The 13554-nt window shown below is 32.7% G+C and overlaps 1 long non-coding RNA gene across 1 annotated transcript; it reads left to right on the top strand.

Annotated features, from left to right (window-relative positions):
• Nucleotides 1-467: 467 nt before the first annotated feature.
• Nucleotides 468-13297, top strand: LOC133198795 (uncharacterized). Its single transcript, XR_009722587.1, has 3 exons — nucleotides 468-568; nucleotides 782-879; nucleotides 12887-13297. It is a non-coding gene; the product is annotated as an uncharacterized LOC133198795 (long non-coding RNA).
• Nucleotides 13298-13554: the final 257 nt, after the last annotated feature.

The following is a 13554-nucleotide window of genomic DNA, read 5'->3' as shown; positions in this document are numbered from 1 at the left end:
TTTTGAATACAATTCATACATTGATTTCATTTGCCACAATGGTCTCTTTAATATTGCAATAATGCATTTGGTCTTCCTAATGCATGTATAATGCAGGTACTGTATATACTCTATGTCCAGCTTATAGGTGAGTCATAAAAAGACTAGTATTTTGAAACCAGGTTAAAACATCAGAGCATTGATTTGAAATTGTCAATTGATTCTGGCAAAAAGTTGTACCGATTTATAAGCGGGTCAATAGCAAATCCCTCCAAAATAACCTCAAAAAATACAACTGACTTATAGGTGGAGCACCTTATAGGCAAGTATATATACGGTATAGTTTTTGTTGAATTTTGCTAACAGCAAAACACTATGAATAATGAATTTTGGAAAAAAAAGATTATTAAGTTTAATGATGCATGTATGTAGTATAGAAATATTGTTCATATGCCTGTACATGGTACAAATATGCATTTTACAGAGTGTACATATGCCAGAATCATATGGACCGCAGACTGGCCCTGGTGATTCCGTTAAGAAAAAAGAGGAAAAATCAGTGCTTGTGCTCATTGGTCATTGGACAAAGGTAAATAGATTTATTTCATGAAACTAAACATGTAAATTACTAGGATATTAAAATATCACAATTAAAATACATGTACTGATTTATATATATATGGATTTCAGTTGGTCTCCTTGATGGAGTTAAATGCATTTGTTATCCCTTTTAAGTGGATCATTTAAATATTATGCAGTTTATTTAGAAGCTCTTTATTATCTGCACTGTTCACTTTTACAGGGTGTATGCCAGAATTTTTTCAAGAACAGTCTGAATCTGACATGGAAAAAATGAAGAAAAACAGCCTTCCTGTTTATAAATCTACATTCTGACAAAGGGTAATTTTGTTTAGTTCAATTAGAAGTGCACATTTAATTTCAGTTGCTTTCCTTAATGATATATTATAGCATTTTTATTCCCTTATGAACAATATGTATACTTGTAAAGCATGTATCACAAAATCTTCTGCAAACAAAGTTTTGGGTGTATAGTGTTTGTTGTTTAACGTCCCTCTTGAGAATTTTTCACTCATATGGAGACGCCACCACTTGTCGGTGGAGAGCTGCAAATTTTTGTCCTATACTCAGCACTTACGGCCATTGAGCAGTGAGGGATCTTTATCGAGCCAGCACCTACTGTGACATGGGACCTCTGTTAATACCTCTGTCTCATCTGAAGAACGGGTCTCCACGTCCCACAGTGGGATTCAAACTCGCAATGTAAGGATCAGCTTCTTTCTCCGCGACTCTAGAGTAGACGCTCTAACCACTGCATCTGCTCTACTTTGGTAACTTTGGGTGTATATAAGCATAGGAATCATCATGTCCATCTGTCTGTTCATGTGTTTGGCCACTTTTATGATTAGTTTTTTTGTTCCAATTCTGGCTGAGATAAATTGATTTAAGTCATCTAAATACAAACAAATTAAGGGAAATTACTATGGTATTGGAATGAACATTTTGGAATACTGTCTAATTGTTCCATTGCAGTTGGTTTCTTTAATGTTGAAATAATGCATCTGGTCTTCCTAATGCATGGCATACACTGTATGCATGTGTAATGTTAAAGTTGGCTGAATGTAAACCAGTTCTTGCATTATGACAAAGGTAAATAGATTTAGTTCATGTAACTAAACATGTAAATTATTAGGGTATAAAAATCTCAAGTTTTGAATACTGATTTACATGTGGAGAGTAGTTGGTCTCCTTAATGCAGTAATAATACATTTGGTCTCCCTTAGGCCAACATTTTTTTATTTTCTGTTTTACGGGAATTTTTTTTAAAAATTTGAGTCGGGGGGTCGAAATAAAAATAAAAGCTCGAAATTTAAGCAGTCGGCCAGAAAAATAAAAATAAAATGAAAAAATGCAATGAAAATTTTTATTTTTAATTTAGGATGGAATTTTTTTTCTATGACCTTAATTTGTTAGGAAAAAAGTGTTATTTGAAAAACTTATGTATACGAAACGCAAAATTGGTACTGTTAATGTATCAATGAACTATTTTTAATTTAACTGTCTCTTTGATATTTGGGGCAGGGGGTTCATTTCTAGTATTAACAGCTTGCAGTTTCTAACATTAATGCAAATCAAACATTGAAATCTATAGTCTTCCCTCAGTTGTCAAATATCATAGTGTCACCACAATAAAACTTATAGGACTTCTTTCACATCCCTCATTAAATTTTCAGAATCTTTTATTTTTTGGTATTCAGCAAATTACAAGATCTGAGGATTTTGGACTAGCTCTGGCAAACTTATGGCAAAAATACAGTGAGACATTAAATGGATCAGCTAAAATAAATTAATTCACAGAAGTGCACGTGAGACATGATAAAAAGAAAAGTTGTATAATATTTTTTTCAATGCAATTCAAATTAATATGGTGGTAGTGGAAAAAAGTATCCCAATCTCTCTGCTGAAAACATATTCAAACTTCCTCAATCTGTAGTATATTTGATCTCTTTTTATCCTTATATTTTTCTTTCTGAGCATGCTAACTTTCAACATAATTGTAGAAAATATGTACATCTTTCCCATAGTATACACATGTAAAATACACATGACAATATTCTGTTTACTGCAGAATTCAAAAATTTAATTGTTGAAACTGGTTCTAATCCACAACTTTTGAATGAAAAAAAAAAGAGAAATCAGGTCTTGAATTTAAATAATATTTTTAAGGGCGTATCATTTACAACAATACTTTTCCCTAGTGGTAAAAAAACTTGTCTTACTAAACAAGAGATACATATACCTGTATACCGTCACTATATCAGCTGTTATTAATAGCTAATGTATATTAATTTGTTACATAGCACAGTCAGGGGTGAGACTGAAATCCGTCATTTCTGAAAAATGATGGATAATCGTCATATTTACTAACTACGTATTTTCGTCATTTTTGTCAATATGACTTACTATCGTCATATTTTCTTTTTCAACTTAATTCTGCTATCCTGGTTACATAAAAGCGAAATTTGAATTCACCGCTGAAAGAAGAGTGTTTACGCAAGTTTCATTTCATCCGGGTCACTAATTACTGCCGACCACGTGCGTTAGAACATCAACATGGAAGGTGAAAGTTATTATTTAGCGGTAAAATGTCGAATTTTGGTAGAACTAATTCGCCATTTTTACATGGCTTTTAAACCTATAAAAACATATAGTACACCGTCTGGAAGAATACGTACTTGTAGAGAAAAGTCTCGACAAAAAGTTAAAGCCGTAAAAAAGTAGTGCGCCCCGTAAAACAAGCGAGATATTTCAGTGCGCCCAGACCCTCCATTTTGAAAAAAGACGGCATATCGTCATTTTCGTCTTCTTTCCTATTTAATGCAAATAAATTGACAAATAACTCTTCCACTCTTATTTTTGCTTGGGAAATTTGTACTGTCGACATAACCAGTATTGTAGTCAACTGTATTAGAGAAATGAAGTTTGTTTACGATGTTTTTTGTCCTTTTTTCGGTTGGTGGATCTAACATTTTTCAAAGAGAGGTAACTCGGTATTCTAGAAACACTCTAAATTTTTATGACTGTTTTTCGTCATTTTCTTAAAAATGACGAGTTCAAGTCATAATAAAAATTTTATTTTATGACTAAAAATCGTCATTTTAAAAATGACGGATTTCAGTATCACCCCTGACTGTAGCATGCAAAATTCCATAAAATGACAAAAAAGGATATAATGTCTTGTATCAATCAAGCATATATTTTCGTAGGTAATTTTGAATCTAATATTTGTCCATAAAACGAGTGAACCAGTTCTACAGTGTTCTGTTCTGTCGTTAATTGTAAAAGAAAACATTATTGTTTTAAAATTAAGTTTAAAAAATCTTCAAGACGTAATTCAATGTATTGAAGCAACTGTCAAAGATAATATGTACTCAAAACCTTTCAAAACAAGCGGTTCACAGAGCCTCAATTTCCACGTGGCCCTCTGCATGACATTTGATCACGATTACTGTTTCGTCTATTTCATTCAATCTTTCATTAAAAGTTAATCTGAAATTTATACTTTTTCTAATATATGACACTGACATGTCACTTTTTAAAATGACTATTTAAAAATAGATGAAACCCTCCGGTTCTGACATTTTGGCGCTATGCTCTGCAGTGACTATTCACACTTCGAATACTGTGATTGGATGAATATATTTACCTCAGCCAATGACAAATCGCATTTTGAAAGGATTGTGAATGTTTATTTATATTTCTTTTATTTTTTCAGTGACTATAAATAAACTATCGGCGGGAGAAATAAAAATAAAACTTGAATTAGGGACTTTTATTTTTATTTCATTTTAGCCCAAATTAGGGTCGGCGCTCCCGTAAAACAGGATATAAAAAAATGTTGGCCTTATGCATACTGTATATTATATAAATTTAATGACTGACATGTACGAGGGTTGATCCAAAAGTTCATGGAATTTATTCATATTTTATTTATTAGTGAAAGTGGTTGAATACTGATTTACATGTGGATAGTAGTTGGTCTCCTTAATGCAGTAATAATACATTTGGTCTCCCTTATGCATACTGTATATTATATAAATTTAATGACTGACATGTACGAGGGTTGATCCAAAAGTTCATGGAATTTCTTCTAGTGTTGTACCGATAATCAGAAAACATCGATTGTCGACAAAAAAATGCTACCGATTCCGATGATCGATTATAGTTTTTCATAATCGATCATCGGAAACATACTTCTAATACAATACATTCCGGAATTATCCATTTCTGGTTTAAAATTTATTTCTTCTTAATGAAAGAAAATGGCATCTGCATCTGATACTAGCCAACTAGCACGAAGCAGAGGTGATTAAGAACCGAAGATGCATATATAGGACCTAAAAAAAATTATTTTTGTTTCCTGTAATAACCCGACCGACCCATTCAATTTACCCCCGGGTGAATTTTTTTTCTGCCAAATCTGTGTTTGCTCTTTGGTTGGACCAATCAGCTGATTCTTTTTATTCAAAAAATATTAATTGTATCTTTTATTTGAGATATAAAATATGCAACTTAGTCAACATTTACCTTAAATATAGAGTGATCAATTCCCCCCACAACTTTTTGAAGTTCGTTTTCTGCCGCTAGGCAGCCATGTTAGGTGTCCACTGTAAATATTTTTAGGTCTAGAAAGTGTAAAAGAAGCAAAACAACAAAGAAAATAATATATTATGTTTTTTATATATTCATGTTAAAGAAATAAATGAAATTATTGTAATAGTCTGCTTTTTGTATACAAAACTATGAAGAAATCCGATTATAATCGGTGAAATCGCATCAGAAGCAGTAACCGATTCCAACCGATGATCGATTATGAAAATTAACTGATGTCTCATCACTAATTTCTTCATATTTTTTTTAATTTATTATTGAAAGCGGTTGAATACTGATTTACATGTGGAGAGTAGTTGGTCTCCTTAATGCAGTAATAATACATTTGGTCTCCCTTATGCATACTGTATATTATATAAATTTAATGACTGACATGTACAAGGGTTGATCCAAATGCTCATGGAATTTCTTCATATTTTATTTTTTTATTAGTGAAAGTGGTTGAATACTGATTTACATATGGATAGTGGTTGGTCTCCTTAATGCAGTAATAATACATTTGGTCTCCCTTATGCATACTGTATATTATATAAATTTAATGACTGACATGTACGAGGATTGATCCGAAAGTTCATGGAATTTCTTCTTATTTTATTTATTTATTAGTGAAAGTGGTTGAAAATTACAAATAAGAATATAGACACTTGTTGAATTTTTTTAAATAAAAAAATATTTTAAATATTAATGATAGTAACTCTATGGCAGTTGCCATAACAAAGGATGTTTTAAATTGCAGGGGAGACATTTACTCGTTCATTATCATTTTAATTCTTAATATACGTGATATAAAAAAAAACCTGCGCCAAGTGGCAAATAAAATGAGAATTTTGTCATTATTACGATTGCTTGACCACTAATATACCTGTATGTGAGAGTTTTACTGATTTAACTTGATATTTAGATTATAAGTTGATGATTTCTTGTTCATCTTTTAATTGTTAGAGAACGTCACACTTCAGTCAAGTTATAAGTTTTGTTAAAATCTTAGGAACACTCTGACTTAAAGGGGTATACTACTGATACAGGCTGGAGAAAAATGCATTTAGCAACTGATTTTCCAGTGGCGTGAGAAATTTAAGAACAATAGAACTTCCATGGAGGTTGATTAAAGGTGTGGCTGCTTTTGGAGGGTCTGTTTTTCTCGTAGACAAATTAAGCGTTGATGGATGTTGACCGCTGACATACTGTGCTTGACTTTGCTACTGAAATTGGAACAATATCATATGGAAAGATGGGGAGTATTTTTGAAATACAAGTGTAATATAAAGATAAGTCGATTGGTGGATACCCAGGCTTTTCTTGAGAGAAAAAAGGAAAAAAAGGCAGAATATTCTGTAGAATTACTTAGTTGAATTGAACATTAGGGTGAGATGCTCCTATAACATGACATGACATACTTAACTTGACGTTACGTCGAAGTCTCCCCCGGATTTTACAACTATCAGTGTTCAGAAAGCTCATGTGACCTTATTGGTAATTGGAAGGTGGTGAAATTTTCCAGTATTGTTGCATAATGACTTTATATTATAAATATGCCTATTGTTTGCTTTCATCAAATCACAATAAAATTTTAGAAATAATTAAATTCCATAAACTTTTGGATCAACCCTCATATTAGAAAAAAGATGGATCTAAGATTGAACAGGTTGTAATTCACCTGAGTCATTTAAATTACTTATTGCTATCTGTTCTTGTTCAGTCATCATGTGTCAGGTATTGTCTGTAAACTATTGAACATTTTCAGCTTCTTTTCTGGAACCAGTTTCAACTAATTTCTCTGTTGAAGTACTGTATAGGGGATTAATTTCAGGGGTTGTAATTTTCATGTTTTTCTCTCCTCTGACACGATCGCGGTTTGTTGAATTCGCGGAATCGGTATATAACTAAGGTTACATGTACCTCCCTTCAATGTCTATATCCGTTTAATCCATAACATAGCTAGAAGGCATTAATCAGCGTTATGTATTCACTTCACGAACAACAGGGTAGATTTATATATACATCATCAAGTTTGATAGTTATTTGAATGATTTTTTAAACCAAAATGTCGATAAAAACATGATAATGCAGGTAACAAATACATGTCGTAAAATAGTTACGTACAGGTATTCAAAACCCATGACCCTAGTGTTTTGATTGGTGAAACATGTAGCGTTGGCTATTAAAAAAGTTTTTTTTTTTTTTACAAATACAGGTTATTATCTGCTGGGTGATCAAAATTAATGTAAAGCGTGATAATTAAAATATTTGAATGACAAGTACGATTCGTAATTACTGAAATGACCATGTACTGCACGTATATTTACCTATCGTAGTCTATTCTCGAATTTCCAAATATAACATGTAGGTTATTGAAAACTTATTCACTGTTTCTTGAATTCACGGATTTTTTCACACCGTGAATATAGCGAATACTAACACCACGAGTTATTTTCCCCCTATACAGTATACAGACTTAATATAGAAATGATTTTATCGACTTTCTCAATCTATCATGAATTTAAAAATGTAAATATAAGCATTTAATTGTAAATATTAAACATTTAGCATCTCATAACCAGAGTTGGAAATTACTGACTGCCTGAGGCAGTCTGTTTTTCAGGTAGGCAGGGACAAACTTTAGATTAACCTCAGTGGTCGGAGTCATTTAAAAAGGTAGTTCCTGTTTTCCTTTTTTTTTCAGGGTATAGTAAGTCTATAGAAATTAAGTAAAATATAGTGTATCAAAGGAACACTTCTAGTTAAAAATATGAGATGACCTATAGGACCAATATTGGTTTCAGTCTTTAGAAAAAGCTTACCGATATATGTTCCGGTCACTGACTTTAGGTCACATGTGTGAAGTTTCTTGTTTCTCATGTATTGCTTTCTACATTAATGGTAATCTAACAACCAAGCTTTATGACAAACGTGATGACTTTAACTTTTCAATCGTCAACTTCCCTTACTTATTCAGCAATATACCTTCATCACCTGCATACGGGGTTTATATCTCTCAGTTGATTCGATACGCAAGAGCATCCTCTATGTATGAACAATTTTCAGAAGGAGGTAAGTTATTGACAAACAAATTGCTGAAACAAGAATATCAGCAGTCTTGTTTAAAGTCATCATTTTGTAAGTTCTATGGTCGATACAATGACCTTGTCAGCAAATACAATTTATCATTAAGTAAAATGCTGACTGACGTTTTTCATACTTATTGTTAGGCCATTATTTACACAGTCACTGAATTGTGTATGGATTTTTCTATTGTTTCCCAGTCGTGACAAGGAGCACACAGCTGGTGTGACTGGTCTGCAGGGGATGCTCACTCCTCCATGGCACCTGATCCCACCTCTGATGTTTTGGAGGTCCGTATTTGCTCTGCTCCTATTTTGTATTTTTTGATGGGCTTTTGAGCTTGAATACTGATTGTTATCTCGATATATTTCATTCTACTCAACTGTGTGTTCATGTGATCCTACCTCAGTATTTACAGAATGATACATCCTTTGTTTGAGGGTCATTCTTGATGTCTGACTGAGTAATGGCAATGGGACATAAAACCTTAACTGACCTTACCACATTCTTTTCTAATCTGAAAAACCTCATGCATTTTTAGCATAACATATCGCCAATGCACACATTTTTCCCGAGGAATGAACTGCATCTACTCTGCATAGAACAGTATCTCTCCCACTGGCACAACAGTACTATTACACGTCATTATGTTCTTGAAAGGCAAACACAGCAATTATTGCTCGGCATGATTTTTTTTCATGACACCTGCAGTATCGAGTAACACAAAGTGAATGATTCATGTCCTCGAACAAAGTGTGCTTACAATGAGGTTTAGTTCCGGTTGATTGCGTTTAGTTAAAGAGAATTTATGATCTGCATTTCCATAGATGTCTTTTATATCAACACCAAACATGCATTTAAGGAAGAAAATATATTAAGTAAAATGCAAAAGCCTGTATTAAAAAATCAAAGGACAAGTGCACTTAAACAATGCTTTATGGGCCCTTTTTCAGTGCCATATTACTTTAGAATGTATTACCAAATTGTTCTCTTTTGGCAATAGTTAAACACAAGTGGACATTTCTAATTAAAATCACATTAAAACATCACCTAAATCAGCATGGATTTGAAACAAATGAATTTTTTTAAATGCCTATAGATACCCCAAATCCGGAAAAGTCGTACCGAACCTATTTTGAGTTTCGTTTATTTAAATCATGGGGAGGAGACATTTAAATCAGACACTTGAACAATCTGATGGTGGATCATTGACAGGCGCGTTTGCCGAATGATACTTCTTGTGCTATTTTACCTGAGAAAAAAATCGAATGAAGTTGTATAGATACCTGTGTCCATAGTGATCAAACTAAGAAATTTGCATGCTTGCATTTGAAATAATACAATAAGTACTAACATTAGTTCCTTTAAATTTTAAAATGAAAAAAAGCGTATTTAGGTGGCTTTCAATACCAGTACCATTGTCTTGCATGAATGTTAAAAATGTTTGACACTTTTATTTATGATGACATTTTAACGACACTAAACTCTCCTAACCATCCCGTGTTCCTAAAACCAAATACATACAAACTTCTCTATGCGGCTTGACTTCGATATAATGATACAAAACGTGGTTATGTTTTACAGTGAGCATCTTTGAGGAATGTTTACCTGGGTAGAACTCACGTGACTACCAGTATTTTAAATAATTTATTCCACGGGTGGGTTCAACATAGGTCATACAGGTAAATAGCTCTTGCTTGTTATAGGAAAAACATTGAACTTTTCATACATTTTTAATATTTTAAGTACAAGCCTAATCATGTACAAATTTCCTTCTTTCACACAAGTTTTATATATGTATAATGCATTTTTTGTCAATCGCACAAGTTTGTACAATGTTAGGCTGACAATAAACAAAAGCTTTGAAATGAATGACCATCCTCGATTTACTATAGAAAATCACGAATGTTGGCTGACCCCTACCACATTGTATGGCTTTGCTCTTTGTATATTCATGAATTTCAGCGATAAAATTTGTTGAATCTTATGGTTTAGATATCAATTAATGATCTGAGATGGAAAATTATGCTTAATATAATTCTTCATTTTTTCACATTTTACCGGGGCCCATAAGTGCACTCGTTCTTTAGTGTTTATACAGGTAAAAAGTTTGAAAAAATAAAAATGTGCCAACAAATGGTTTCGAACCAGGACACTAAAAATGTTCATGGTGAGAGTCCGCGGTCTATCGCTCTGGGCTATGCTGACTATGAGGACATTTGTAATAAATATAAACCAGTATGATAGAAATAGGTTTTCACGTTTTTTTGTAGGTTTTTTTTCTATGAATTTCGACCCTAGGCACCTCTAAAAGAACCTTGTTTTAAATAATTGCTTACTAGATCAAAATCTATCAAAATTTCATAATTTAATTTAGGGGCAGGCAAAGGGTGATTATATTGCATCTATCGGGTATAATTTTCTTATCAGAAAATTGTAGAGATATGCAATGTTAATTAATGACAACATTTATTTTTCCTTTTTGCCTAATACTTTTATGATTTTCACTAATAAATTGATTATTGAAAAAAGCCTTTAATATGACTGCTGATTTTATCTCCATCTGTTAATTTTCAACACCTTTTCTCATGATTATAGTAGATAGAGAACAGATTATGATTTCTAACATTTACTGTTACAGATCATTTTCTTGAGATAGGTGGAACCAACAGTCAAATACACACACTTTTAAGAAAAGTAAAAATCTGGCTCAGGTAAAAAAAAAAAAAAAAAATCATTTACAGTTTTAACAATTAGTAATTTTACCTTAATTAACTGGAAAAATCTTATTTGACGAAATACAGGTCAAGAATGAAGAGTTTAAAGCCTAGTAGGGATTTTGGTCAATCATTACAGGTAATCTGCAGTCCCTCTCGAGAATTTTACACTCATATGGAGACGCCACCACTAGCCAGTGGAAAGCTGCAAATTCTGTCTTATACTCTGCACTCATGGCCATTGAGCAGTGAGGGGTCTTTTTCATGCCAGCACCTACTGTGACATGGGACCTTGGTTTATAAGGTCTCATCCGAAGGACTGGTCTCCATGTCCCACAGTGGGATTCAAACCTGCGACATAAGGATCAACTCCTTACTTCGCGACTCTAGAGCAGATGCTCTAACCATGGCGCCACGCTTGTGACTAGCTCAGTTTTAAAGAAATCATTCAAGATATTTTTTATCAAACTTAATATGCTGATACATATATAATTAGTAAGACCTATTCAACTATTTCAAAAACTTTTGACCTTTCCCATGACCTCACTTTCCTTCAATTTGCATTTTGCATGGTTTTAAAACCATTTAAAATATTGATATCTAAGGCTATGCATCTATACATAATTTGGTGAGAATTTATCATCTATATCCATTTTTTTTAAATTTCAATTTCAATTTTAAAGAAACTTTTCAAGATATTCTCATCAAACTTCATACACTAACACAAAATTTCATGTTGCATTACTATACACTCGGCGGGCATACATGTCCTATGGACATATTTCTAGTGTATTGCTATTTCTGTTGTTTGTTTACTTCCGGTCAGTAAGTGCCCCCTAGGGGCAAGCCCCAGTCCCGTTTTCTTCTCCAGGGTTGCAACAGCGCCCCCTAGAAAAACAAGTTGCACCATCCAATCAAATCATATTTTGTGCTGCTTTATGCCAATGAAATTAAGGCTGGACAGCATATGTATTATATTCTGACCAATGGGGTTGCTGTATTTTCAAATAATTAGGATAGACTTACCACTTCAGCATTCCTTTCATCACTGAAGTGATATACATGGTCAAAATTGACTAACTTTCATTTTTGTGTCAACTGCAGAGCAGAACGACACTTAGAGATCACTTAACCTGGTGTCTGTCTGTCCGTCTGTCACACCTTATATCTCCAAAATTTTGAGAGGCAGGGTTTTGATAATTAGCATTTATATATGTTTTTGAGCTCATGATACTATACTTTGAAACTGTATGAAATTCAGTTACCACACAAACTTATATTTTAATACTATGAAAATACATTGGGATCAGTATTCCACAATGAATCGTGTTGACTGACAAAGTGACAATTAAAAAAAAGACAGTCTGAAATTCCTTTCCTCCGAGGATTGTTGGAAGCACCTACATGTGTATTAATAAAATGATAAATAGTAATTCCTCATAATTTCAATTAAATTATTCATTTGAGGACTGGGGAACCATATTTTCTTTGATTGCCAGATTCTATCCCAGTCTTTTAAATACTTTTGGACCCTTTTTTTCCTTGCAGGCAAATGCTTGAACCTCCATGCTAATATTAAATTAATAGCTGACCACTCTTAGATTTATTTACCTCTTTAATGACGATACCTAGCAGGTGACATATACATTCCTTGAAACACTCTAGTTCCTATTTGATTTTCACTAATATAAAGATTATTGAAAAAAGACTAAGGTGCTCTATAGTGATCAGTCTATTCATTCATCTGTCTGTCAAATACACATATCCCTTGTTCAGAATACAGGTGACTCTAAATACTTCAAACTTTATATTTTTTAATTAGATACATGTAGCTGCTTTGGAACATCTGAAATGTCTATTACATTATCACTAGTTTTACTAGTTTTCTTCATGTAAGTTGAATATATTTTAAACTTTTAAATTTTTATTTTTTCCAGGTAAGAAAGAAATTCAGGAGTTCTTAAATTGCCCTTGGAGTTCTTGGATTGCATCAAACTGCTAAAAGACCTTAACAAAAACAGCGTCTTGAAAATAAAAATGAAAATATTCAGTGAAAAAAAATGATGAAAGAGCCACTAAAAATCTTCAAGCCTTTGAGCTGAAATCTGGAAGTCAATCTGTGGACTTTACTAGTAAGTCATAATTACTAAGTCATCATTTGTGTATAATAAATACACTACACTGTAAACACTTGTTAAAATGTGTATAATTTTTAGATATAATTTGTATCTCATAGACTTCAATAGTTTCATGTAATTTAAGTAATAATGAAAATTTCCTGTTGTCTAGCTAGATTAGAAACTATTATTGTCCAATTTTGGATATTGTGAAATAATTCATCTAGTATGCATACACGTGTGTACACTTACGTGTAAATTAATTGTTATAGCAAATTCAATCGATCATTAAGTTGAATGTTGACTAATGTTTTTTACCAAAATTGTTTACACTGAATTGTTTGTGGATTTTTCCATTTGCCCAATCATGTCAAGGAGCACATGGCAGGAAATGCTTTCTCCTCCATTGCACCTGGTGTTTTTAGAGGTCTGTGTTTGCTCTGCTCTAATTATGTATTGTTTCAATGGACTTTAAAGCTTGATCACTG

This window comes from Saccostrea echinata, unplaced genomic scaffold, assembly GCF_033153115.1.
Source record: "Saccostrea echinata isolate AGI-Se365-2 ecotype Australia unplaced genomic scaffold, CSIRO_AGI_Sech_v1 ptg000033l, whole genome shotgun sequence".
NCBI lineage: Eukaryota > Metazoa > Mollusca > Bivalvia > Ostreida > Ostreidae > Saccostrea > Saccostrea echinata.
Note: the sequence above shows the minus strand (reverse complement) of the source record. Positions and strands in the feature narration are given on the sequence as shown.